At 33.6% G+C, this 26,806-nt stretch overlaps 1 pseudogene; it reads right to left on the bottom strand.

Moving 5' to 3' along the window:
• Positions 1-1,551: 1,551 nt before the first annotated feature.
• On the bottom strand, positions 1,552-25,314 carry LOC107908082 (ATP synthase subunit beta, chloroplastic-like; annotated as a pseudogene).
• Between the last annotated feature and the right edge of the window lie 1,492 nt (positions 25,315-26,806).

Raw genomic sequence — 26,806 nt, 5'->3', positions numbered from 1 at the left:
TTCTATAGCTATTTAACATCTTTAGCTATTAGAACACAACTTTAGCATTTTACGCGATTTGGTCATTTTTCACAAATTGAGCATACAAACGGTAAAATTTCTTAACGAAATTTTTTATACTATAATTCTAACATGCTGTAGATATTAAAACAACATTAAAATAAATTTTACAACCTTATATTTGTGGTCCCAAAACCACTGTTCCTATTTCACTGAATACGGGCCTTTACAACTCTCACTTCTAAAGTGGTTCAAAGAGGGGAAGGGTTATCTTGACGTAGGTTTGCTTCTGGCCTAAATCAACCAAGTTAAATGGATTCTGTACCATCCTGATTAAAAATCAAAGATGAAACTTCGTACACCTTAAGATTCATAGGACAAAAAGAGCACTTTTGAAGTCCTTATACTCATTATGCCTAACATTGATTAAACCGGGTATTCACCTTATCAATATCTAAAATCAATGATGGGTTTGATTCGGATCTTGCCTAAACGACACCCAAATCGGACCAAACCATTTGTCAGGCTATTTTTCTCTTGTTTTGTTCCTTCAAAGTCATGGAGTAAGACATCTATTTCTCAAAAAGATGAATTCTTTTGATTGCATGATAAACTTCCCTGAAAAACATTGGCGCACGTGTAAACAAGGAGATCTACCAACTGAGCTATATCCCTTGTGTTTGTGATACATATTTTATTATATTATGTAGATAATTTCTTATCAAGATGAATATTACATGATCCAACATCATAATCATACCCTTTTGGTCGGCTTGATTGGTATTGCTTAGAAGTAATATTGGATTTATAATCCATCGATGTAATAGGTCACTTTTCTTTCTCTTTATGATTCCTTATGATAATAAATGACCTACTTAACACAATAGTTAGAGTATTTCTTTCATACGGCATGTGTCATTGGTTCCAACCAAATAGTAGGTAGAACTTATTAAATATCATCGATCCCGGTGTCTAATAAGTTTTTCTACCTACCTTCTTTTATTGATTTTTTATATTTTCATCCTATTCTATTTTCATTTTCAATTTTTAAAATTTTCATTAGATCAAAACTTGATTTCACATTTGATAGTATTTGATTCTATTTAATCGGCAGAACCAAAATGGGATGTATAAACAAAAGTTGTATTTCTACGAAAATTCTTTTGATTAACAAAATAGTTATGAAATCGTTTTGATAGCCTCGACTCATGTCCTGGCCCATCTAAGAGCTAGAATTGACTCAATTGTTTGCCTCTTGTCTTCAGCTTTCCTCAAGTTCGCTTTCCTTGTGAATCAATGTCACTACCTTTCTCCACATCATTTACTGAAATAGTGATTTTATTGTTGCCTATTCTAGCAAAACGACCATCAGAGCCATTGTTAACCATTGGTCGTAAAGGTGTATTTTCAAAATACCTATATCTACAGTTGTGGCAATAGGCATGTGATTTGGTAATACGCCAATTTGTCCGCTATTAGTAGATAAAATGATTTCTTTCACTTCTGAATCCTAAAAAATTCAATTAGGGGTAAGTATGCAAAGATTTAAGGTCATTTCTTCAATTTTCTCTCCATTTCTAAGTTCGTAGCCTTCGTAGTAGCTTCGTCAATGTTGCCTACCAAATAAAAGGCCTGTTCAAGAATACCATTTAACTCTCCAAAAGGATCAACTTAAATCATTTAATTGTTTCTGCTAGACCAACATATTTCCCATGGGAATCGGTAAATACTTCCGCTACAAAAAAGGGTTGTTGTAAGAAACACTCAATTTTTTACGCTCTTGCTACGGTTAAACGATCCTCTTCAGACAATTCATCCAACCCAAAGATAGCTATAATGTCTTGAAGTTCTTTGTAACACTGTAAGGTTTGCTTAACCCTTTGCGTAGTTTCATAGTGTTCCTCACCAATGATTCGAGGTTGGAGCATAGTAGATGTTGACTCTAGAGGATCTACCACTGGATAAATACCTTTGGCAGCTAATCCTTTTGATAGTACGGTAGTAGCATTTAGATGCGCAAATGCTTTGCCAGGGGCAGGGTCGGTCAAATCATCCATAGGTACATACACTTCTTGAATAGAAGTTATGAATCCCCCTGTTGAGATCTAATTCGATCTTCATAGATTTCGTGAGATATTTTCTTATGAAATTTTGTTATAGCATCTATAACTGCCTCAGGTTTAGGGGGACAACCCGACAAATGAACAGACACAAGAATTAGCTTATCGACCCCCTGAACAGTACTATAAGAATTAGTACTGAACATCCCTCCTGTAACTGTCCACGTGCCCATAGAAAGAACATTTTTAGGTTCGGGCATTTGTTCATATAATCTCACAAAAGAGGGCACCATTTTCATTGTTATTGTTCTAGCTGTTAAAATTAGGTTTGCCTGTCTAGGACTCAATCTTGGTACCAGTCCATAACGATCAAAGTCGAAGTGTGAGCCTATTAATGAAGCAAATTCAATAAAGCAACAACTGGTACAATAAAGAAGTGGCCATAAATTGGAAAGTCTTGACCAATTTGAAAGATCATTTAATGTAGTTGAAATAACTGAATTTTGGGTTGTTTAATCAAGTAAGGGAAATTCGATAGAATTCATACTCAATGTTATTATGATTTTTACTTTTTTCTTTCTTTTTATTATTTGAACATTCAGGAACTAAGACCATTCCAATGATCTTTTTCACCATGCATAAACTAAACCAACAATTAGGATAAGTACTAAAATGAAAGCTTCCATGAATACGGGTACCCCCAATACATCAAAACTCATTGCCCATGGATAAAGAAAAACCATTTCAACATCAAAAACAACAAAAACTAGAGCAAACATATAATAACGGATTCAAAATTGTAACCAAGCATCGCCCATTGGTTCTATACCCGATTCATAACTAGAATGTTTTTTTGGACCCTTTCTAATCGGGGCTAAAACTCCATAAATTAGAAATGCCAAAATAGGAATAGCACTTGATATTATTAGAAATGCCCAGAAAATATCATATTCGTAAAGCAAAAACATAGAAGAACTCCTAGGAATGTGAAAAATAGATCGGATTAGTCGCTTCGACCTGGAATTCATTGTCAAGCCATCTGCAACATTTGTTTAGTCAAAACAATAATTCAGTTTGATCGAATCGTCTAGTTTTGTTTGTTTGTTGTGTTTCCGTGTTGCATTTTAAGATTTATTGATTGGAATTAATCCTATTTTATTTACATTCTACTTATTTGGATTTAATTTCGATATAATACTAATTTGTATAATAATAGTATAAATATATGTTTATACTATATATAGTATAATACTATTCAAATCCAAAACAATACTTTTTTATTTTCACTTCATTTCGGATTTTTCTAAATAAAAGGAATTCTAATATCTAACTAATATCTAATATTTACTAGAATTTTAGAAATAAAAAACTTTAAATTCGAAATTCTATTTATTCTAAATCTAAAATCTAAGTTTAAAATAAATAGAAAATTTTTATTTTATATCTATTTATCTACTTTAATATAGATATATGAGATTCTGTATGAAATTATGTTTATGAAAAGATCTTTGTTTTTCAAACTCTAACGTATCAACAAATACATACAATATAGTAAGGCGTTCTTAGATCTGTGTGACTCAAGATTAGATTCGATTTGATTTGAATTAGGTTGGTTTTTATTTCTTTTGTTTTTTACCGGATTCATGCCATAATTTTAACTCCAAGGATTCACCAAAATTTGATTGTATACCAAAGAAGTCTCACTAACTCTTTGATTACGAATAGGAAAAGAGGAGAGTTCAATTTATATAGAATCAATCTAAAATCAACGTAGGAAAAAACACAGCCCGATGTTAATTTCCTCGAATCTCGACACGTTTGGAAGTTAGAATCAGTATATCTGATAGGAGTAACATCCTCTTTGGAATACACAAACATATAATCCCTCATCCTCTGTAAATACTTGAGTATATGCTTCACTGCTTGTTAGTGCCTTGGTCTTAGATTCATCTAATATCGACTTACCAACCCCACTACAAAATAGATATCTAGATGTATGCATAGCATGACATAAATGAGGCTTCCTACTGCCGAAGCATAAGGAACCTTTTCCATGTTCTCTCTTTCTTTTGTTGACTTAGGATAGTCCTCTAAAGAGAGATGATATCCTAATACGGAGGGTTGATTTCCCTTCTTCGAATTGGTCATTGCATAATGCTCCAATTTTTTGGCTATGTATGAAGCCTAAGATAGTGCTATCACTTTATTCTTTCGGCCCCTAAGGGTTCAAATACGTAGAAAAAAATTAGCTTCTCTCAAGTTCTTCATGCTCAATTGTTGGGTTAACCATAGTTGAATCGATGACAATGTCCCTACATCATTCCCAATGAGTAAAATATCATCGACATATAGAATGAGAAAAACCACATTTCCAACCCCTAAACATTTTATGAACACAAAGTTTATCTACGTTTTGCTCAAATGCAAAAGTCTTAATCACTTGATCAAATCTTTGATTCCATGAGCGATACGTTTACTTAAGTCCATATATGGATCTAAGCAGTTTGCAAACTTTATACTCGTTTCATTTAGCTATATATCCGATGGATTGCATCATGTAGATACTCTCTTTAAGATAGTCATTCAAAAACGTTGTCTTGATATCCATTTGCCAAATCTTGTAATCGAGATTTGTCGCAATGGATAGTAATATGTGGATTGACTTGAGCATGACAACCGGAGAAAGTTTCTTTGTAATCGATGTCTTCTTTCTGAGTATAACCTTTTTCTACAAGTCTGGCCTTATAAGTTTCCACTTTTCCATCCACATTTCTTTTTACACCCTATGAATTTTATCCCTTCTGGTAATTCTACAAGTTCCCACGTTGAGTTGGACTACATAGAGTCCATATAAGCTTTCATAGCCATTTCCCAGAGCTTCGAATCAGCACTCTGCATTGCTTTATCATATATGAGTGGGTCATCATCTTTCTATTCAGCAAACTCAATGTTAAAAACACTTCCTCTAGATTGGAAGAACTCAGGTCTATGAGAGACCCTTGTTCGAAAAACGGGTTTGGAAAACATAGCGAAAAATAAATTTAGGGAAAAACAAGAGTTTTAAAAAATTTTCCAAAACAAGATAGTGGTTACGATATCTAAAGTAATAAACATTTAATCAAAATTGTATCTTTTAATCTCCAATTTCAAGAATGATTATACAATAGTCTTAATGACATTCTTACCTAATCTAAATGACATGCTTCCAATATATGCATGGCATGCTATAGCAATTTTATAATATTCACATTCATTCGCAAGAATCAATCAATCATAAAAATGAACAATTTTGATTCTCTAGTTTTTCTTATAAAGGAAAAAATCGAAGAAGTGAATGCGAACCGTGCACCAGGTAGGGTCCTAGGAAAGGGAGGTGAATCAAATTTGATCGCTTAAAAATCAGGTCTTTCTTAGCCAAAGCCAATCCTAGACATGCATCTCATTACCACACTTCTCATAGTTATCGAATAAACTAAAAAAGTGAATAGAACAATACAACACATGTATTTTCTCATTACCACACTTCTTATTTTTAATCGATCAACTATGGATCATCTCATATATATCACAATTAGCATTACATAATATAAATATTATAAAATAATAATAAAATAGATATATAATAAGATAAGTAATTAAAATAAAATTGCCAGCCAAGGTTTCCATGGTTCTATTTTTAAAATAAAATGGAAAAATAAAATTGCATAATTTTTCACCACAATGCATTCCTTGGGTCTTCAACCGCTATTGCATCTTTTCCTCGTCATGGACTCCTTTTGAAAAATTACATTTAAGTTCTATGTCTGTTTCCAGTTCACAAGACTTCTATGAATTTTTAAAAAATATAGCCCTACGTGGAGATGATAGTCCAATGTCTATTTCCTAAGAACCACATCCTCGGCAAAAAATAATTATATAACAAATATATAATATCGCATTCATTCCCATATATAACTCAAAACAAACATAAGATCTAAAGAATGCTACTTTCTATGTAATCAAATCATTCAAAAAGAATAGAAATTTACTTTGATTATCTGTTTATACTTATAGATAGAACACAACCTGGCTTTGATACCAATAGTTAGAAAAACAAATTTGAAAAATGCAGCAAAAAATAAATTTATGGAAAAATTAAAGTTTTAATTTTTTTTCCAAAACAAGATATTGGTTGTGATATCTAAAGTAATAAATACTTAATCAAAATTGTACCTTTTCAATTCATTTAGGATGAGCACTTCGACCATTAGTCTTCTCCGCTATCCTCAAGCTCACGTCTGTCGAGTGTGGGCTCGCTTTGAATCAGAAAATTTTTCACAAAAAATTACCAGTGGGGTAATTTTGCAATTTCTCTAAACTTTTGGGTCAAGTTGTAAATTAGAAAAATATCTTTAGAAATTTTCTAAAATAATCTCTTTAAAGAATTTTCTCTGTAGAACTTTCTCCTGTATTCAAGTGTGTGTAAATAATGACCCAATTGTCTCTTTATATAGGGAGAGTTTAGTGAGTTCAACTATGATTAAACTTAATCACTTTAATATTAAGTTAATATAATATTTATAAAGACAAATATTAGATTAAATTTAATATTAAATCTTACTAAAATAATAGAATGTTTATATATAGGACAAACATTAAATTTAATTTAATATAAAGATAATCACTTTAATATTAAATTAATAAAATACTATTACGATAAATATTAAATTAAATTTAATATTAAACTACTAAAATAATATTAATTTTGGAACAGTTAATCTAAAATTGAATTTAATATTAAACCATCGATGACCAACCGTCGCCGGCCACTGAGACTCCCCCATCGCAACCACTAGCACTGCCGTGTCTGGTGATGCAAGTGCGACACCCTTGCGGCACCCCAAGCCGATTCGATTGCTACCGGTTCGATCCAGGTCAATGACAACCCAATCGGTCTGGTCTAGCAATCGGTTGGACCATCGGCCCAGTTTCACATACCGAGCTCAGTTTGACCATTTTTTAGGGATTGGTCTCGGTTTTGGGCTTTCGAACGCAATTTACGATCTCAAGTCCAATTTTCAAGATCAATTGCCCATGGACCAATTGTCTGACTTGAAAATTAACTTCCAAAAATATCATATTAATTTTAATTGATTTGATTAATTTAATTTTACTTTATCAAAATTAATTTTTCCAAAAGTCACTTAGATTTTCCAAATTAATTTTCCAAGAAAATTCTGTAATCAAATTCTCTTGTTGAACAATTCTTAGCAAATACCTAATTTAATTCCATATCGAATAAATTAACTCAATTAAATTATTCTCAAATGTATCATGTCTCTACTCGTGGATCAAATCTAATGTATCATTCTACCAATGAATACATCATGTCTCTACTCGTGGAGTCAACTACTCCGATAGCCAAGACTTGCCATCTCTCCAATTAGAATTGTCGACGACATAATAATCTTTCTCAGTATTTGAATCAAATGCTCACTTTGATTCTTTTACGAGATTACGGACTCATTTAGATTATCTACTGAAGTAAGTCCACTTATCTTCAGTTTGAACTTTAGACAATCAATGAGCTAATATTTTCTTGTCACAATTTCGCTATGCACGCAAAATATAAAAGACAGAAAATACAAAAAACATAATAGTGAAATATGAAATTAACTTTATTTATTTATTCATTGTTCAAATAAATAGAAAACAGTTACATGTTTACTACAATATGGACACATTTCCCAACAACCCTCCCACTACGACGAGGTTCCCTATGCTACTAATCATTTGTAAGTCTACTATTAGGAGTTGGTTCTAGAATCATTTCCAGAGGGTTTTGTATATTTTCGAAAGCTCCTCAAGTACCTATTTACATCGAGGTTTGAAGTCATTCGTGTATCTTGAAGGAAAGTAGCATCATTTGATACTATAACAATTTGTTATTTCGATTTATAAAACAAACTACCCTTTGTTCCCTTTGAATATCTTACAGACATGCACAATCCTATCCATGAGTCCAACTTTCTCGCATCTTTATCCAGATATGGGTTGGGCATCCCCAAATCCTAAAATGATTAATATTCTGCTTCCTACCATGCCACAATTCATATGGGGTTTTTGATATTGCCTTAATTGGAACATAAATCAAAATATAGCAAGTTGTTTGTCCAACATATCCCCAAAAAGGGATTAGTAGCTTTGAATAACTTAAAATCGAACGTACTAGGTCTACCAATGTTCGATTTCTTCTCTCTACCAAGTCATTCTGTTGTGAAGTGTCCGCGTTTAACTGGGATAGAATCTCATTCTCTATGAGTTACCCTAAGAACTCATCAGATAAACATTTCCTACCTCGATTAGACCAAAGTGCCTTTATTGGTAAACCCAGTTATTTCTCCACTCCTGCATGAAACTCCTTGAATTTATTAAAGGTTTCACTCTTGCAGTGCAACAGGTATACATACACATAATTGGCATAGTCATCAATACTCTTAACCCACCTCTTGCACTAACGCTTATGGGGCCACATACATCAGTGTGCACAAGTTCTAGGGGTTTTCTGGCCCTCGTTCTTTTTGCATTAAAAGTTTACTTAGTATCTTACCTTCCAAGAAAGATTCACATGGTGGAAGATCAACTTTTTTAAACCAACATAAGATGTCATCTTTCACAAGTCTAATGATTCTTTCTTGTTTAATATGACCAAGTGTCAAATGCCAAAGGTATGCCTCATTAGAATGAGAAGTTTTAAGTCTTTTATTTGATATTTCAATCTCAAAAAGTGTGTACATCTTTGGTTTGACAAAATAGAGATTATTTGGCATCCATCCATTACAGGTAAGATTGTGATTTCTAAATATTTCAATTCCATTATTTAAAGTCACGATCAAGCTGTCTTTATATAAACATACAAAAGAAATTAAGTTTCTTTTGAAACATGGTATATAGAAAATGTCTTTTAAAATAATCTTCCTAAAATTATCAAAAAAAAAATATGTACATCTCCCACTACTTCAGCTACCACACTTGTCTCATTTTTGGTTCGCAACGGTAAGCTCTTATCTCTAAGATCTTTCGTCTCCTTGAACCCCTGTAGAGAAACAAAAACATGATTAGTGGCTCCTAAATAAATGACCCAGTGGTCTATTGAATCTTCCACTAAATAAGCTTCTATCATGAGGAGTTCTATACTTTTGCCATTGGTAGCTAGGTATTCTTTCCACTCTTTATAGTTTGCCTTGAAGTGAATTTTCTAGCTGCAGAAGAAGCATTTAGGCTTAGATAAGTGTTTAGGATTTCTGGTTCTCTTCTTTTCCACTTGTGGTGGACCAAAGACATTAGTCTTGCCTTTCTTAGCGCGTTTTCCCTTCCTTTTGAGGAAGAAGCGACAACTATATTCACTTCTACTCTTCGAATCGACTGACCATCGTTCAACATCAACTCATAGGATTGTAAATCCTTTATGAATTTTTTAAGTGTCCAGTTTTTTTTGCCAAGGTTATATGTGGCTCAAAAACCAACAAAATCCTTGGACAAGCTATCACGCCCCTAACCCGTCTCTGTCGCCAGATTAGGATTACGGAGCATTACAGTACAATCGGGAAGTATTTATCAATAAATCATTAATTAAATAAAACGCATTCAAAAAATATTAAACATACGCATATCGTCCCTAAATCGAGCCCTTGAGGCCCTAAAAATAGCTTAGAAGTAATTCGGGATGAATTTGAAATAAGAGAGGAAGCTTAGGAAAAAGATGCAAAATATGCAAAATATGGGTCACACGACTGTGGGGCTAGGCCGTGTGCTTCACACGGCTATATCACATACCAATGTCCCCAACTGTGTAACTTTCGAACTAGGGTCGTGTCCCAACCCGTGTCCTCACCCGTGTAATTCTCTGAGTGGGGTTACACGGCCTTGTCACACACCCATGTGCCAAGCCTTGTAACTCTCTGAGTTTCCCCACATGCCTATGTGTCAGGCCATGTGTTAGGCCATGTAACTCACTGACTTGAACCCTAAGTAAATCATTAGATGACACATGGCCATGTCGCTAGGTCGTGTGTGGCACACGGTCAGGTGACACAGGCATGTCACAAGCCGTGTGTACCTAAATGAACCTTAAATGACAAGTTTACCATTTCAAGCTTACTTAGACCCTAAGTAATCCATTTACCAGCTATAATACCTATTCAAAATGACATTAAATAGGCTTAAAACATACCAAATCAACTATCCTAAGTTCCTAACCAATGTACCCTCATTGATATCACAAGTATACTCAATTGTACAACAATATGAACTATAACCAAAGCATGTCAATTCACATAATTTAACATTTAACAAATATGCCTATCATAGGCACCTCAATCACACCATTCCAATAACACATACCATAAACTTGCACTAAAACATTTTCCTTAGTTTACATATATCATAATAAGCTAACTACATGTATTTAAGATCATACTTTAAAGATTATACATATCAAAAGATTAGAAATTCAAACAAGCCTATTACATGCCATATAATCCAAAATAACATTCCAAAAACTACCGAAATTGGATGGATAGTGTGACTTGAGTGCTGATCCGGCCGTCCAACCTTTAAAAGTATCTACAAGAAAAGAAAATAACAAAAGTAAGCTCACTGAAGCTTAGTAAGTTCAATATACAGAACAATAAATCTTACCAAAGTAAATACAACATTTTAATCAAGAATAACTCAACTACAAGTGCTTTTTGTCATCCAAAATCTCAACCCGATGAATTGTATAGTTCAATTTAAAGCTCAAATACATGTCATAACTTTCAAAATCACTAAACAAATTATAATATAGAAATTTACGATCTGATGAACGACTTACAGATATGAGTACATAGATATTCCAACTGAAACAAGTCAATCATTCATAAAAGCAAATCCACCCAATAACACGCTAAATTCTCATAGAAGCTAACCCACCCTATAACACGCCAATTACTCCGAAGAGCTAGTCCAACCGAAACACGTCTGACGCTCATTAGAGCTAACCCACCCGATAACATGCCAAAATAGGGAGTATAACACAAGATTTTGCAACAAATGCTAAACCTCGACCTACTCGGGAAAAATACTTATATCATTCCACATCAATCTCCACTCTAATCCCCACATAACACACCATCACACGATAGTACTCTATCTCGCGTTCATCCGATCCAAGTATTGAAATCCAATAGTATTTCTCAATAAATTTTACATCAACAATAAGATAATTATCTCTACTATATCATCAAACATTTCATATAGACATTAAATTATAAACTGTACAAACTTACCTAGACTGAGTTGTAATAGTTGCAGAAGTTTAGGGACTATTCTGCAATTTTTCTTTTTCCACGTAAATCAACAGGGTCTTGACATAAAATATAAAATTTCTCAATTATTAGCTTCCATCTCACCTTCCAATTCACTTTACAAGTTATTCCTTTAACCCGACAATAAACAAATTAACCATTTTTTTCATGTCAATATTACAGCCGAATATTCTAGACCCTTAAATAGTCCCTATTAAACATCAAATTCACTCATCGATGACAACTTCTAAAATTTTTAACAGATTCAAAAATGAAGGTACGAGCTAGATGGACCTAGTTGCAACAATCTCAAAAACATAAAAATTACAAAAAACAGGTATAGAAATCACTTAAATGCAAGGCAATAAGTTTGGTCGATTCTCCAAGCCAAGTTTTTGATGTTTTCGGCTATGGATGAAGCAAAATTAAGAAGAAAGACTTATTTCTTTACTTAATTTTGTTTAATTTTGTTTTAATTACAAAATTGCCAATATACTTAATTTACTTTCAATTTTTCTTTAAAAATTCACTCCAAAACCGTTTACTATCAAGCAATAAGGTTTAATTGCCTTATTGGCCCTTTCACATTAATTAGTTAAGCTATTAAATCATCTAAAACCAATAGTTATTAAGTTTTGCACCTTTTATAATTTAGTCATTTTTCTTTACTTAATTATCTAAACGTTAAAATTTCTTAACCAAATTTTAATATGACTCTAATGACTCCATAAATATTCTATAAATAATATTTACGAGTCAACACAACAAAAATTTTTGGTCCCAAAACCACTATTTGTCACCAGTGAAAAAAGGGATGTTACACAAGCTTTTGAGCACCATCTCTATTTTGGTGTTTTGGTCCAAATTGGCCTCACTATTCGTAGCCTTGGCATAGTTACCTATAAGAGTGACCATATGATCTTTGACTAGAGTGGTAGGCTTTTTTGGGAATACATTAAGCTAGTTATAGCAGACAATCAAGCCAAGGTATCTTGGCCTCCGAACATATCTTCTAGCTTATCTAAAATCGCTTTAGCATTCTTACAGCTCTCTAGTTACTTATACAGTGTGTCAATCATGCTTGCCAACATATAGTAACGAGCTATTTCATCAGAATCTTCCCTTCATTTTCTAGCTTCTACTTGAGTGGCTGGAGGGCACTTAGCATCAGGAACTATTTTAAATTTCTCACAACTCAAAACAATTATCAATTTCCTTTTCCATTCCTTATAGTTTTTTCCGTTCAATTTGTTTTCAGTGAGTATATTCAATAAGGGAGTTGGTGCCACTTTCGAATTTAAAATAAAAACATTCATATATTAAATCTTTGTATTAAACATATATTTGAAAATGTTTTGCAACATTACAATATAAATTAAGTCGTTGCAACTATAATTCCCACACCCATTGAATCAAGCTATCGTGGGGTGATCATGATCAACTAGTAAGAACATTGATTTCCATCCAATTAGTATATGAATTTAATTCATTATGCATTCACATGTACTAATAATCGTGTAGCGTTTGGCCATCATTCTAACTTAAGTAGAGCTCCGTGGGAAGTTACTTAACTAGAAGATCTTATGTGTACAACCATCAACTCAATACCTTTCACATCATACACCATAAATGAGTCATCGTGGGACAATCTCACCGAGTTGCATGCTTTGTCTAGTTGTACTCTGTTGAAGATAGAATTTATTAACCTATTGCATGATAATGCCTACCACAAGGGCAGTCCAATTATCATTTAATCACAAGAGAATTCTTCTTACTTTCAAGAAATATCCTCAATGATATCCACATAGCAATCCTATTGTAGGGTAGTACACTTGCCATGCCATCACAAGAGACCATTGATGGAAGCCGTAGGTCTTATTTAGGGACCTTCTCCCACTAAATATCTTAAAAACATGCAAGGTTTTTATAATTTTTTATTTCTATCATGTATGATTAGTATAAGTATGACAAGTACATTTGACATCCTTTCATAAATTATATGGCATGCTTATCTCATATATGCATGACATGTTTTGACAATTTTATAATATTCACATTCAATTATTCACAAAAGTCAATCAAACAATTTTGATACTCCACAGTTTTTCTTTTAAGGGAAAGGGAGGTGAGTCGTATTTGACCACTTAAAAACCAAGTCTTTCCTTGCTAGGTCCAATCCTAGACATGCGCATTCTCATTACCACACTTCTCACAATAATTGAATAACCTAAAGAACTGAATAGAATAGTACAACACATGTATTTTCTCATTATCACACTTCTTATCTTTAACAGATCAACTGTGGATCATCTAATACATGTATATATCACAAATAATTATTAAACAGATATATAAATAGATGAGTAATAAAATAAAACTGTCAGCCAAGGTTTTTGTGGTTCTATTTCTAGAAAATAAATAAAAAACCAAAAAAATTGCATAGTTTTTCGCCACAAGGCATTCCTTGTTTCTTCGACCACCATTGCTTCATCTTCTCCTCGTCATGGACTCTTTTTTGAAAAAAGTTACATTTATGTCCTATGTCCATTTTCAGCTCACAAGAATTCTATAAATAAAAAATAATCTTACATGAAGATGATAATCCACGGTCTATTTCCTAAAAACCACAACCTTTGCAAAAAATAATAATTATATAAAAGTATATATAATATTACATTCATTCACATACATTCCCCTAAACATGCGAATAATTACAAGAATGTCACATCTTATCAAATATTAATCAAAAAAAATGAAGAAAGAGATTCGATCTCAGTTTACACCATAAACATAGCACAACCTAGCTCTTATACGAATTGTAGGAAAAATCTCGGTTTGAAAACGATTTTCTTGCATGGTGGAAAATTAAATTTCTGAAAACCGACCAAGTTTGTGATATTTATTGCAATAATCCTTAACCAAATACGTACATGTGTTTTCGGCTTAGCAGATGTTCGTTGTTCCCAGCTTTCAACCAAGCGATCTTCTATGTTATTCTCGTACCACAAAATGCTTCAAGAGTGGGGTCAAACCAATTGAATTGAAACAAATAACTAGAAAAAGTTTTTTCTCCTTTTAGGGTGAAAACAAAAATTCTCTCTTTTTAATAGAAACCGGTAAAAGTTTTATTCCAAAAAATATATATGTAATAGTTGAGAATAAATTCTCTATTTTTTAGAAGAATAAAAATCTCTCAAAATTGTGTTCATAGCTCTATCGATGCCATCTATTTATAGGAAGAGAAGGTAGAACCCTTGTTGAGTTGTAGTGATTTATTTCAAAAAACAAAACAAAACATCCTATTTAGAATATATCTAGGGTGGACGACACACCCTAGTATTCCTACTAGGTTGCCGCCCATTCATGTCTATGAGGAGTTTTTGGGTCTCTCTCACATTGGATCCAATTATGAGTACTTCTTGGGCCTTTTTGACTCAATACTCTGTAATGTAATCCAACTTGATTCAGGATTTTTTATTTTCCAAAATAAAATTTAATATTTACATATAAAACAATTTTGACGATTTTGCCTTTGGTAAAATGTTGACGATTTTGTCACTAGTAAAATTTTGAGAAAATATATTCAATATTTCACAACTCAACATGTTCACTATGACCAAATGGTTTATTTTCATTTTTGAGCTTCAAAAAGTTCTAAAAACATAAACTTATTCTTCCGGTCATTTTTTAAGTAATCCATATAGGATTATAAATGGATCATTTCCATTTTCATTTTCATTTTCATTTTCAATATCATTTCCATTTTTGGAAACCTACATTCATTTCCAAATGATTCTATTTCTTCATTTTGGAGAAAATCATAATCATTCCTGAATGTTTCCTTTTTCTCTTTTCCTATTCATTTTGTCCATTTCTATTTAAACACGCAATTCATTTCTAGTTTCAACGAGCTAACGGAGGGTCCGATTGGACATATGTAGTTGGGGCTCAAATGATTTATAATTAAGTTTCGGCTTTTCACCTATTAATTATAAAATTATTTAGTCATGAAGTTTTTCTACTATAGTATCATGACTAAGCTCTCCCCAATGACATACCATTACGAAAACAACTACTCACTGCTCGTCCAATGACCTTTTCATAAGGGTGTTACCCTCATAGGATATATTTGATCTCTTTAAGATAATATTCGTTCTCCCAATATGATTCTTTTTTATCTCATGGTAAACATTACATCTTCCTTCATGAAAAGTAAATCACTATCAAATGGTGACTAAGTCATCCATCACAAAGATGGACGACTTGTGGCCACGTTTACTTTTCATCAACCATGTAATGCCAATGAGAGGATATTATTTACACATTTTTTGGGCTGTGAATTTCACTATTGTGAATGACGCTACATATTACAAAAGTTGTACACCTAACGCACCAGTTTTCAATTTCTTATATATTTGAACTTAGGCTTTTACTTGCATCAAAGTGTACGAGTCACGCATGCATAGTCCACCATCCATTCAAGATTTAGGTATGCCACAATATGAACATCACAAGTGAAGAAATCCATAAAAAGATTCAGGATCTATTCTGCTTGGGTCCTGTCTAATGCACTCTCAGTCTAGTCAGTCACATCTATGTTTCTATCTTCCGGGAGTCATCGAATCCAATGTCCAAGACAAGATATTTCTTCAATTGGACTTGATAGAAAACATATTAGTCTTTTAATCAGATTGTTCATTTCCAATTAGACTAAGGACATGTTTAGGTTCGTCTACTAATACAAGTTGTCTTTCCGTACTATAATCCAACCATGTAATATTGCTTAGTATTAGTTAAACATTTAGACAACCAATAAGTAAAATTTACTTCCATTTTTTTTTTGCATGCAAAACCCATGTAAGAACAATTATATAAAGTATATTAATGTAATCGATGAATTCATTTTATTAACCAACCTATTCAAAAATTTACAAGTTTACAAACGAATATACTACACTTAGGGCACTAGATCCAACATTTTTTATTTGTTTGCTCTGAGGTTTTTTTGTTGCTGTTCAAATTTTGATTTTTGTCTTTGGAAGGTGTTTGTAGGATTGAGGTGTAATTGCTTTGGTTTTGTCGAATGAAGGAGGGATTCAATAATCTTGCTATTAGGGATGAAGAAGATGAGGCGTTTTAAGTTGGTGATGGTGGTAAGGGGAGAATGGGGTTATGAATATTATCTAGTGGGATCATTTCTTACAACAAGTGGTGTTTAATTTCAATCCATGCACAATATAGTCGTTAATCTCTGGCACCCATTGGGGTGTATCAATTATGAAAATAGGGAAAAAAGTGATTCCTAGTTAGATTATGCTATGAAGTGGATATTGATCGAGTTGTGGCTAGGGGTCCTTCAACAATCACCTTCTTGTAGCATATAGGTTGATGTCGGAGGATGATCCATAGTAGGTTCCTCTATTTTTTATTCCGCTGTGGGTTCAAATATATGATTTTTCGTCTAGTATAGTTTTAGAGGTATTAGCCAGGCAGTTTGGTAATTCCATCGGTAAATTTTTGGAATATGATAATAAAGCATTGCTAAAGGAGTGACGAGTTATATGTGAATCTGATTCCAAATTGATGTGAAAGTTCCATTGAAGAAGAGGACAACGATTATTTTAAGGGTGCAACAAGAAGGATATGCAAAGTTTAAATGTGAGCTATTATCACTGTTTTGTTTTCTCTATGGTATGCTGGATTATGGAGAATGCTTTTGTCTAGTGAAAATGGTTCAATGTTGTAAAAAACTTATTAGTGAGTGGGATAATTCCTTGCGAGTGGTGTCGCAAAGAACGTTTATGGTGACAAGCTATTTGTTACAAGATGAAGGGGAGAATGATTCAAAAAATTCAGGGGGGTTTTGTTATGGTTAGGACAGAATTTTTTAGTTTATTTTTGAAAATCTAATCCATTACAAGAAATTAACTTGAATTTAAGAGGAAAATGAGTCATGACAAGTGGTAGCAAAGGGAAAGGAAAGAGGTTTTTGAGCAGGTTGATACTGATATGGATTTTGGCTTAGAGGATAGCCTACTAGGAGGAATGGATGTGAAGAAAATGACGTGGGTCGGACTAGCTATTTTTTTCGTCTCTGTTGGTGCAGATTTAAAAGATGTGATTGGTGGAACTCCTAATGGTTCTCAAAATGTTAGATAGATAGGCCCTGCAGTGCAGACCAGTCAGGCACAATGAAAATCTTATATTGGAATGTTTGTGGGTTGGGGAACCTACAGACAATTCGAAGACTTCAGCATTTGCTGAGGGAGTACAATCCCCATGTAGTTTTCTTTATTGAGACAATTAAATGCGATTCATATGGAGGGATTTCGGCAAAGGTGTGGCTATTTGAATGGATTTTATGTAAGTGTAGATGGGCCAAGGGGTGGTTTATCAGTTGGATAAAAACAGGGACATGTATTGTATTTGAAAAGTTATTCGATGAGTCATATTAGTATGAAGTGAACAATACAACTTTGCTTGACACTTCTCCATACTATGGACCTCCCGCCTAGGATAAAGACCTGACATGATGTTGATTTCTTGAATCTCGACATGTTTGGAAGTCAAATCGGTAAAACCTCCAATTTAAACTTTCTTAAACCGAAAATCAGCCTCCATTCCCCATTTTTCTCAAACCCTTTCACTCAAACACCCTTTCTTCTCTTTCAAAGCACTAAAACCTTAAAGGATTTTCAACTTTCCAAGCCACATTTGGAGGATTCAAAGACCAAACGTCAATTTTCCTACACTACTTTGGTAAGAAAATCTCCATTTTCATTTTTAGTTGTTCTCTTTAACCTTTCAATTATTGATTCATTAGTAAAAATATTTAGATGCATATTGGATTTGATGTATGGGTCTTATGTGATACATGATTTATCTCTTGTTTATTGTTGATTACTAAGTGGAAATTGTGGCTTTTATTTATTTTCTTGTTTGAGGGTCTTTACTTTATTGTTCGTTGTTGAGACATTATACACTCTAAAAAATTACCTTGAGTAAAAAAAACCTGTGTAAGCCAAAATAATATATGGGTCTTATGTGATACATGATTTATCTCTTGTTTATTTTTTATTACTAAGTGGAAATTGTGGCTTTTATTTATTTTATTGTTTGAGGGTCTTTACTTTGTTGTTTGTTGTTGAGACATTATACACTTTAAAAAATTTCCTTGAGTAAAAAAAACATGTGTAAGCCAAAATCGAGATTCGAATCCCGATAAATGTGAACTATCCAGCAGACATCGCGAGAACCGCGACCCTAATAAGTTCTATAAGAACGAAATGTGGAAATGTTACAAACCATATGCTTCTAGAACTATTGTGCAAGAATATGGGGTGTACATTAACGAGGGAGCGATCGACATAGGCGCTATAGGAGCTTGTGCCATTATCGAATACCATAATTGGCGATAGTTTTGCAACTACCAACTAAACAGGATCTCCTACTTAGTAAAAGTATTCTAGGTCATGTCCCCAAAACTCGAGATGGTCGAGCCTAGGTATGTAAGAAAAGGGTAACGCTTGACTCTATTGCAAATACCCACTTTTATAATCTAACTAATTATGCAAATAATTATTATTCCCAAGTAGGCTATGATGAGTTAGATTATGACAAAATTATAAAATTCTTAACTGAGGGTTCTGGAAATTGGAAGTACAAGTTCGACGGGGTCACAATAAAGAACTTTGATTCTCGCCCACTCACACTTGTTGCTTTCTACTCCTTTTATTTCATTTGTGCTTGAATTTCGCCATGCTATCACATCTGGATTTTTTAGGTCTTGAGTTGCAAGAGGGATTTGTAGACTTAATTGAAAAGTCTTCTAATTTGGAGGGTTCTTTTGTAAATAAGGGCAAGTGGTGGGCTAGTTGAGAAAGTTTGGATTCCAACTATAATCTCGGCTAGTTAAGGTATTTTTAGGTGGCTGTGAATTGGTTTTGGTGAAATGGATTGGATGGACTATATATATTTAGGAGAGGCATTCTTATTTTGGGATAATCCTTTTAGTTTTTTGTTCTTCTTCTTCTTTTCTCTGGTTTGCAATAGAAGAGAGAAGATTAAGGAATGTTCATGCATGAAGGGTGAGACTGAGGTTTAACTCTTAAAAATTGGAAATCTTGTAAACTTGAAAACTTTCTAATATCAGGTAGTTAAGGATTTGAGCTTGCAAATTATGAGTATGCTATAGCAAATTAATGATGTATGGTGATTGTATGTGTTAAATATGTTAAGTAAGTGAAAGGTTTGCCGTGATGTACTGTTGAGCATCAAATTGATACGAATGATCGGTAGTATGATTATGATGAATCAACAAAATGATTGGAGTGTGATAAATAGTAAATACTGGTTGAATGTGTGTATGATATGCATTCTATTTATGTGGCTTTGAGGAGGTTTGGATGTTTATGTATGAATTGCATGTGCATTTTATATATGTGGTTTTTAGAGAGTTTCAACTGGACTGAGCCAGGAAAGGACATTAAATAATACAGAGATTCGGTGCACACTCGTATACGAGAGCCTTTTTGGGACAATTGAGAGCCCCTTCTGTGGGACGTATGAGATCCCTTCGTGGGATGAATAGAAGACCACTAGGACTATCGTTGTGAGGAAAGTTCGCTAGAACTATATCGTGAATATGATTCCACGCTACGTCTGCTGGTATGACTCTGAAAAGGGGTGATCTATTATTATGATAAGGCAATTGTGCTTCTGCTATCAGATAAGGTGAGGCGGATATAAGTTATAACGGTCCTCCGGCTTATTCTTACAGATTTGCACCTATAGTAGCCATAAAATTCACTTTAGTGAGAGTTATAGAAGAATTCGAGTATTCAAATTTAACTTTAAAAGTCCATCAAGAATGAGTTCGCATTCTAGTAGCACAATCTATGTTCGATCCCACTATACAAGTAAATTGTATGGAAGTCATATCATACATTGACAGTCTGCCAGATCCTTTTGAGGACGGTACAAAGTTATTCTTCTATACTTCTAAAATGAAGAAACTCTTTATCTAACTAAGCTTGTGTCTGAAATACTGTGTGAGCTATTTGTTTATGCAAAATTGTATAAGAAAGATATTGTAGTCCACAACGACTATCTCATAAGTATGATTCCACAAATAGAGGATTCACTGTTAAGAATCTGCCTAAAAGTAATCTATTTCAAAGAGAAAACCACCTGGAAGATTATAATATGAGTTTGAGTCTGGTAAGATAAACCACTATTAATAGTCCACAATAGGGACTATTCACCAAGTATGGCCTTATGTGAATATATAGGAATTGTTCATGAAGTATCTTTTATAGCTCACATGTAAGAGTGCGTGAGGATTTCCCTGTTGAAGAGGTAGATGCATGATGGACCATGAAAGAAATTAAAAAAAATAGAATTACAAGGGAAAACCTTCAAGTAATTATCTATTGTGACAAAGAGGATGGCATACTATTGTAGTACAAGCAAGACAATGGTGAAGTCCCAGCCACGAAGTGCAATCGTATTAGCATTATGTTGGTAAGGTATGAAGACTCATTAAGTCCTTTAAAACTAGCTTGTGTTATTAAGCATTGCAAGTAAATAGGGTATTTTGGGAGTTTGAGAAAAGGCCATGTAACACCCCCACCCAACCCTATCGATCGGATCCGAGTATTGGGTGTTACGCCTAAGAACAAACATAACCTAGACTCTTTCTATACATTCCTATGTAACTATTCTTACAATGTTTAATAAAATCTATTTTACTTTTACACTAAATAACCTCGTGTGTATTATTGAAATTTCTCTAAGTACAACGTGTGTTCGTCTTTACAGTCTGTATAATACAACTATCATTCTTCCCTTATTGTTTTCTATATAGAAACAGAGTATTACAACTTATGCTCAGACATTAACTTCGTCATAAGGCATTCCTTATAAACTCGCGTGTCTCATTACTCCTAACTAGTGGCATGACTTCTCTTAGTTTTTCCTTTGGCATGGACCGTAACTCCGCCACAATCTTTCTCTTCCCTGTATGCATATCAGCACGGACCGCTGCTCCTATGGAATAGTCTCTCATCTCCCATCTTTCTAACAGATTCTACAATCAAAGGCATCCATAATAAGTTCACAAAAACTTAGTGAGGTATTATCATACATTCATTCGTCATTTCACATTAAATGTAAACACTATACTTTAGTCTATGGAACCAAACAAATACTTATCAAACTCAACAAGAACATGTATTAAATCTTTACATACCTTGCACTCTTTTCTATTTCGTAAACATTCTTACCTTATTTAGATTCATTCGACTTACTTCTAGTCCTAAATGCTCCATTTCACCTTTCATTTTGTGAACCAGGTAGGATTCGTCCATCCCTCAGCATGAAACGTTCCTCACCAATCTTTCATTCAGAGTTCACCAATCCCAAGTTCATTTCATAGATTATGCCACTAAGGCATATTCTTGACTTCAGATGTCTTCCCTTTGTCTCTGGAAGCTTCAGACACTTTCTTAATCAATAATAGCCTCAAAGGAATCCATAAATCATTAGATAGCCATAAAGGTGTCCAACACATACACAAGATAGCCATAAAAGAGTCCACATATAACAGACTTTGTCATGAAGGCGCATTTAACAAAATCAGCACAATGGCTCACATATAACATACTTTGTCACGAAGGCGCATTTAACAGAATCAGCCACAACGGCTCACGTATAACAGAGAATAGCCACATAGGCTTCCACTTATTTGAGAATAGCAACAAAGGCTTCTACTTATCAGAGAACAGCCACAGAGGCTTCCATATTCTGATAAATTACATTTTCGACAATAGGGATTTGCATAAACACAACGTCTTAAGGTTTTCCCCTCATCACCTGGTACTCACCCAATTGTTCTTTGTATTATTTCCCCACATAATGCCAAAATCCCAAACTAGGTCTTACACTATGTGGTTTTCACTTCCCCATATGATGCCATAATCCCAAACTAGGTCTTACACTATATGGTCTTTTTGCCATGACCATGGTATTTCTTTATCAAAATTTGTGTTTAGTGTCTCGACAGTCTCACAAGCAAGTAGAATCAACATGCAGACTCATGCTTTACTGACTCATTGCAACTGATTCTACATGCAGATGCACTTATCATGTAACTTGTACATCATGCACAGACTTGCTCATGACAAATAAAAACATGCTTTCGGGCGTGTTTATGCATGTACATACTTACTTATAGTGGACAGAAACATACTTTCAGGTGCATTGTTTACATTTACACTTTCTTCTATAGAGCAGAAATATATAATCAGGCCCATGCCTTCTTTACACATTCATCGTGCACACATTTCTTTCTTAATAGAGGTGCATAACATTATGCAAGCATCACATGCAAGTTCATCAAACATTCATCATCACAAAATCGACATATTACATTTGCATGCCTTTTTTTCTCATTTTACACAACAATCACTAACACAGAGAGAAAAAATATACACAAACTTACATGTATACAAAAAGTGATCAGTTAGAGATCCACAAAGTACTCACAGGACCCTTACGATATCCTCACCTTTTATAGCTTCAATATAAAACTTGGGCTTTCTTCAAGTAGACCAACAGCCCTTAAACATTAAACTATAAAAAACTCATCAAGATCTATCCACTTAACTCATTTCTTTTTACTTTTAAATACTAGAATCACTGAGAAAATCTTTACCATTTTCGTTACTAAGCCAAACAGATCTACTCTCATGGTAGCTTAGCATGCGAGGTCGGAAAACTTACATTTCAAGGGCCATCTCAAAGTTGATCCTCTTATTCCCGGCTCATCCTAAAGGATGAGAGGATTTTCCCCCTCGACTCATCCTTATATAGAGAGAGAATACTTCCTAAGGAAGTAATGAACAATTCCCAGCACTTACCCGGGTAACTAGATATTTTCCTTTATTCCAGTAGATATTCAACACGTGTATTAATCCATGTGATCATTAGTTAGATATACGACAGTTGTAAAGAAACATGTATGAGCATACATACATATACATAGCTTAAGCCTGAGTCCTAACCCATCCTTTGTTAGGGCGTAATTGATAGCCCAACTAATCACATATTGATGCATCATGCCTTCTTGGCGGCGACTCTATTACTTGAGTCTACTATATGCTTTACTGGACGTCCTTTCCCAACAACGTGTCACATTAGATTTCGTTATAAACTACGTGCCTACAAATACGTTAAAAGTTTTAGTGGGGCAGATAACGATTTATTCACTTATAAACTTTAGAGTTTGCCATATGTTAGGCTTTATACTTAACCTAGAGGAGCTTTCCTATCTTTCCTTGGTTTTGTTTTTCTCAATGAGAGATATATGGGATATCTTTCTTGTCTTATATGCTTTGACTTATCCCTTAACTTTATTAGGACTCAACAAACGTCACATTAGTCATTCAGTAGTCTTATCCAAATCTACCCAATTCTAAAAATACTAATCAAGTAATTTCTTTTGGTTCTCAACTATCTTAGTTCACGTTCAGTTAAGCTTTAACTATAGTCTCTTTATAATATAACTGAATCAAGGTCATCATTATCGAATACTCTCTATTGCTGATGTAAGCTTTCCGTTATAAGGTTTTATTTCTTTAACGGATTTTACCCAACTATGCACACCAACCAGAGGCTCCTAGGGCAAATTCTTCCTTATCAGGTTCACTATGTGCTTACCCTAGTGTTCACCAAATCCAAAGGTGTCACGGGCACACCCAAATGGTTCTTATCCTTAGACTAGATTTAACACTAATCCGGACCTATTCTACTCGTCTTATTCCTTCAAACTATAATCAAATACTAAGATTCCGTCAGGTGGGATGTTATAGACCAGGCCAAAGATAGTCGTGCATCAGCAAATTTTGTTACTTAGTTGTAATATGCATATAGTGGGGCGACCCAAAGGCGAAGTCTTAGGGTCTTTGTTGTAAATGAAATTAAATGGTCTGAACACAAGTTATTTTTGTACTAACTGATTATTTTAACATGTTAAAGTTTGCTTGGTGACGTTGTTGTGTATTAAATCAAAGTTTCATCATAGATATAGATGCTTGTAAAATTGAAAATTTCTTAGTAGTAGTATCAAATATATCATTTGTCTTCTTTCTTTTATTTGTGAATAATAATGTTCAATGTCTAAGTTAATTTATTGGAGTGTAGCATCCTATAGTCTAGACCCAACAACTGGGTCAAGTATGGAGTGTTATAATTTTATTGGTATCAGAGCTTCGGTTTAGTCAATCCTCAGGAAGTAGGATTTGGAAAATTAAAAAGATTATAAGGAAAAAAGAAAGTGTGAATATTAAGAAAATTATAGTATCAGAGCTCCAGTTTAGCCGATCCTCAAGAAGTATGAATATTCAGAAGATTGTAAGGAAAAAAGAAAGTAAGAAAGAGAGTAAACAGTCATGAAGGCTAGAGAAGAATCTTCTTCATTTGGTGGAGTCGTAGTGGCAGGATTTTCTAGAACCTCTTCCTCGAGGCCAGATCATTCTGTGGGAGTGGGGCTAGTCAACCTAGATCTTGAGAATAGAAGAGCTTACCTAATACTCTCTATTCCTTCTAAAAATTTTCCCACTCTTCACCTAAGGGATCGAGAACGTCGAAAGTAAGATCTGAATTTCTGAGTTTGCATATGCAATGGAAATTTACCAACTCGTATCAAATGGACCTCCAGTGACTTGGGCATACAGTATCAAATTTGACCTTAATTTAGGCAGATAGCTCTTGATGCTAGCCCTAGTCTCTGCCTTATAATTCTCTAAAGCCTTGTGGTTTTCTTTTTGGAGATATTCCAAGTTTGAGAGGCGTTGTCCCTCTAGAGCCTTCTTATCAGCCTCCAGATGGCAGATCTTCTCATTCATCTCATTCTCTAAGGAATTGCACATAGCCTCCCAAATAGAGATAGAATCAAAAAGCTCTTGATTTTTATGGACTGTGCCTTAATGAATGTGCGAAGCTGAGAAAGTGATTCATTAAGAGAACTTATAGAATTCTCAAACTCGATCTACTTGGCCTTATTCTCTCTGCAGGGTTTAGAAAATGCCCACTGGTGCAACCCACTATACACGACTACATTCAATCTTTGTGGCCCATATTGCACGCCTACGGTTAAGCCATGAATACTAGTGTAGTCTTCATGAACATAGGGCTTAGCCAAGCCACTGAGTTATAATCATTTTGTCCCACCAGTTAATCCACAAGCTGAATATGAGGAAGAGAAGGAGGATGACGAGTAACCTTCATCACGTAATTTTGGGAAAATTGTACCAACCCATTTTTTAGTGATGTCGAAAATAATAGTTTTGGGATAAAAATCTTATGAGTGAATCCGTAAATATTATAATTTAATATTTACGAGTCAAATATAGTATTATATTAAATTTTGATTTGATAATTTTTGCTAATTAGACGAATAGTTAAGTTCAAATGGTTTGTCCCTAAAGCCAAGTGGGTTAGGAAAATGAGGTATCGAGACCTCGTTTCTATAAACCGTGCCTATCAATAAAAAAATATTTACAGAGTTACAATATAGGTATATTGAATTTTAATCTAGAAATTTTGACGTTTGGATAGTTAATTAAGGAAAAGGATTAAGTCGTAAAAGTTGCAAAAATTAATTGCTATTGAATTTTATTAATTAAATGGATTATATAGTCAAAGTGGAAGGATTAACATAGTAATTTTACCATAATTTAACATTATGGATGGTTTATGAATTGAAATTAATTAAATTATATGTTATTTTAATTATATATATTAAAATGTTAAAAATAATATTATTATTAAAAGTAAAACATAAGTGAATTGTTGTCATCTTCCCCAATTGACGTCTCTCACACTGAAACTCCATAGTTTCAACTTCTCCAAGCTTCGATCTTGCTTTTATTCATGCATGTAAGTCTTTCGGCTATCAATTTTTCGTAAATTTTATGTTTTTGTTTTATGCCATTGAGGAATTTGTGATGTTTTCGAAGTTTGATGATAGATTTACAAGCTTGGTTGTCAAATAGAACTATTTTTTAAAGTGATTTTGGTTAGTTTTAATTTTAGAGAATAAATTGAAAAAATAATAAATTTAGCATGAAATTATTGTGAAATTTCAACAATTATGGGTTATATATGTATAAGTAAAATTTTGGCTAGCTTGGTTTTGGGCTTAATTGTGATAATTGTAAAAGTTTCAGGTTTAGAGACTAAATTGAATAAAAGGTAAAAGTGTAAAATGTTGATAAAGGGTTATATATGTGAATTTAAGTGTTTTGAAGTATTTGAATTGGTTAATTGAATGAAAATATTATATTTAATCAAGAAACGGATCAATTGGTTGATAATCGCGGGAAAGGAAAAGTCGTAGAGTAGTCGTCGTTGAAGTATTTG

Source organism: Gossypium hirsutum, chromosome D02 (genome assembly GCF_007990345.1).
Source record: "Gossypium hirsutum isolate 1008001.06 chromosome D02, Gossypium_hirsutum_v2.1, whole genome shotgun sequence".
Classification (NCBI taxonomy): domain Eukaryota; kingdom Viridiplantae; phylum Streptophyta; class Magnoliopsida; order Malvales; family Malvaceae; genus Gossypium; species Gossypium hirsutum.
The sequence above is the reverse complement of the archived record's forward strand: the minus strand, read 5'-3'. Positions and strand labels throughout refer to the sequence as shown.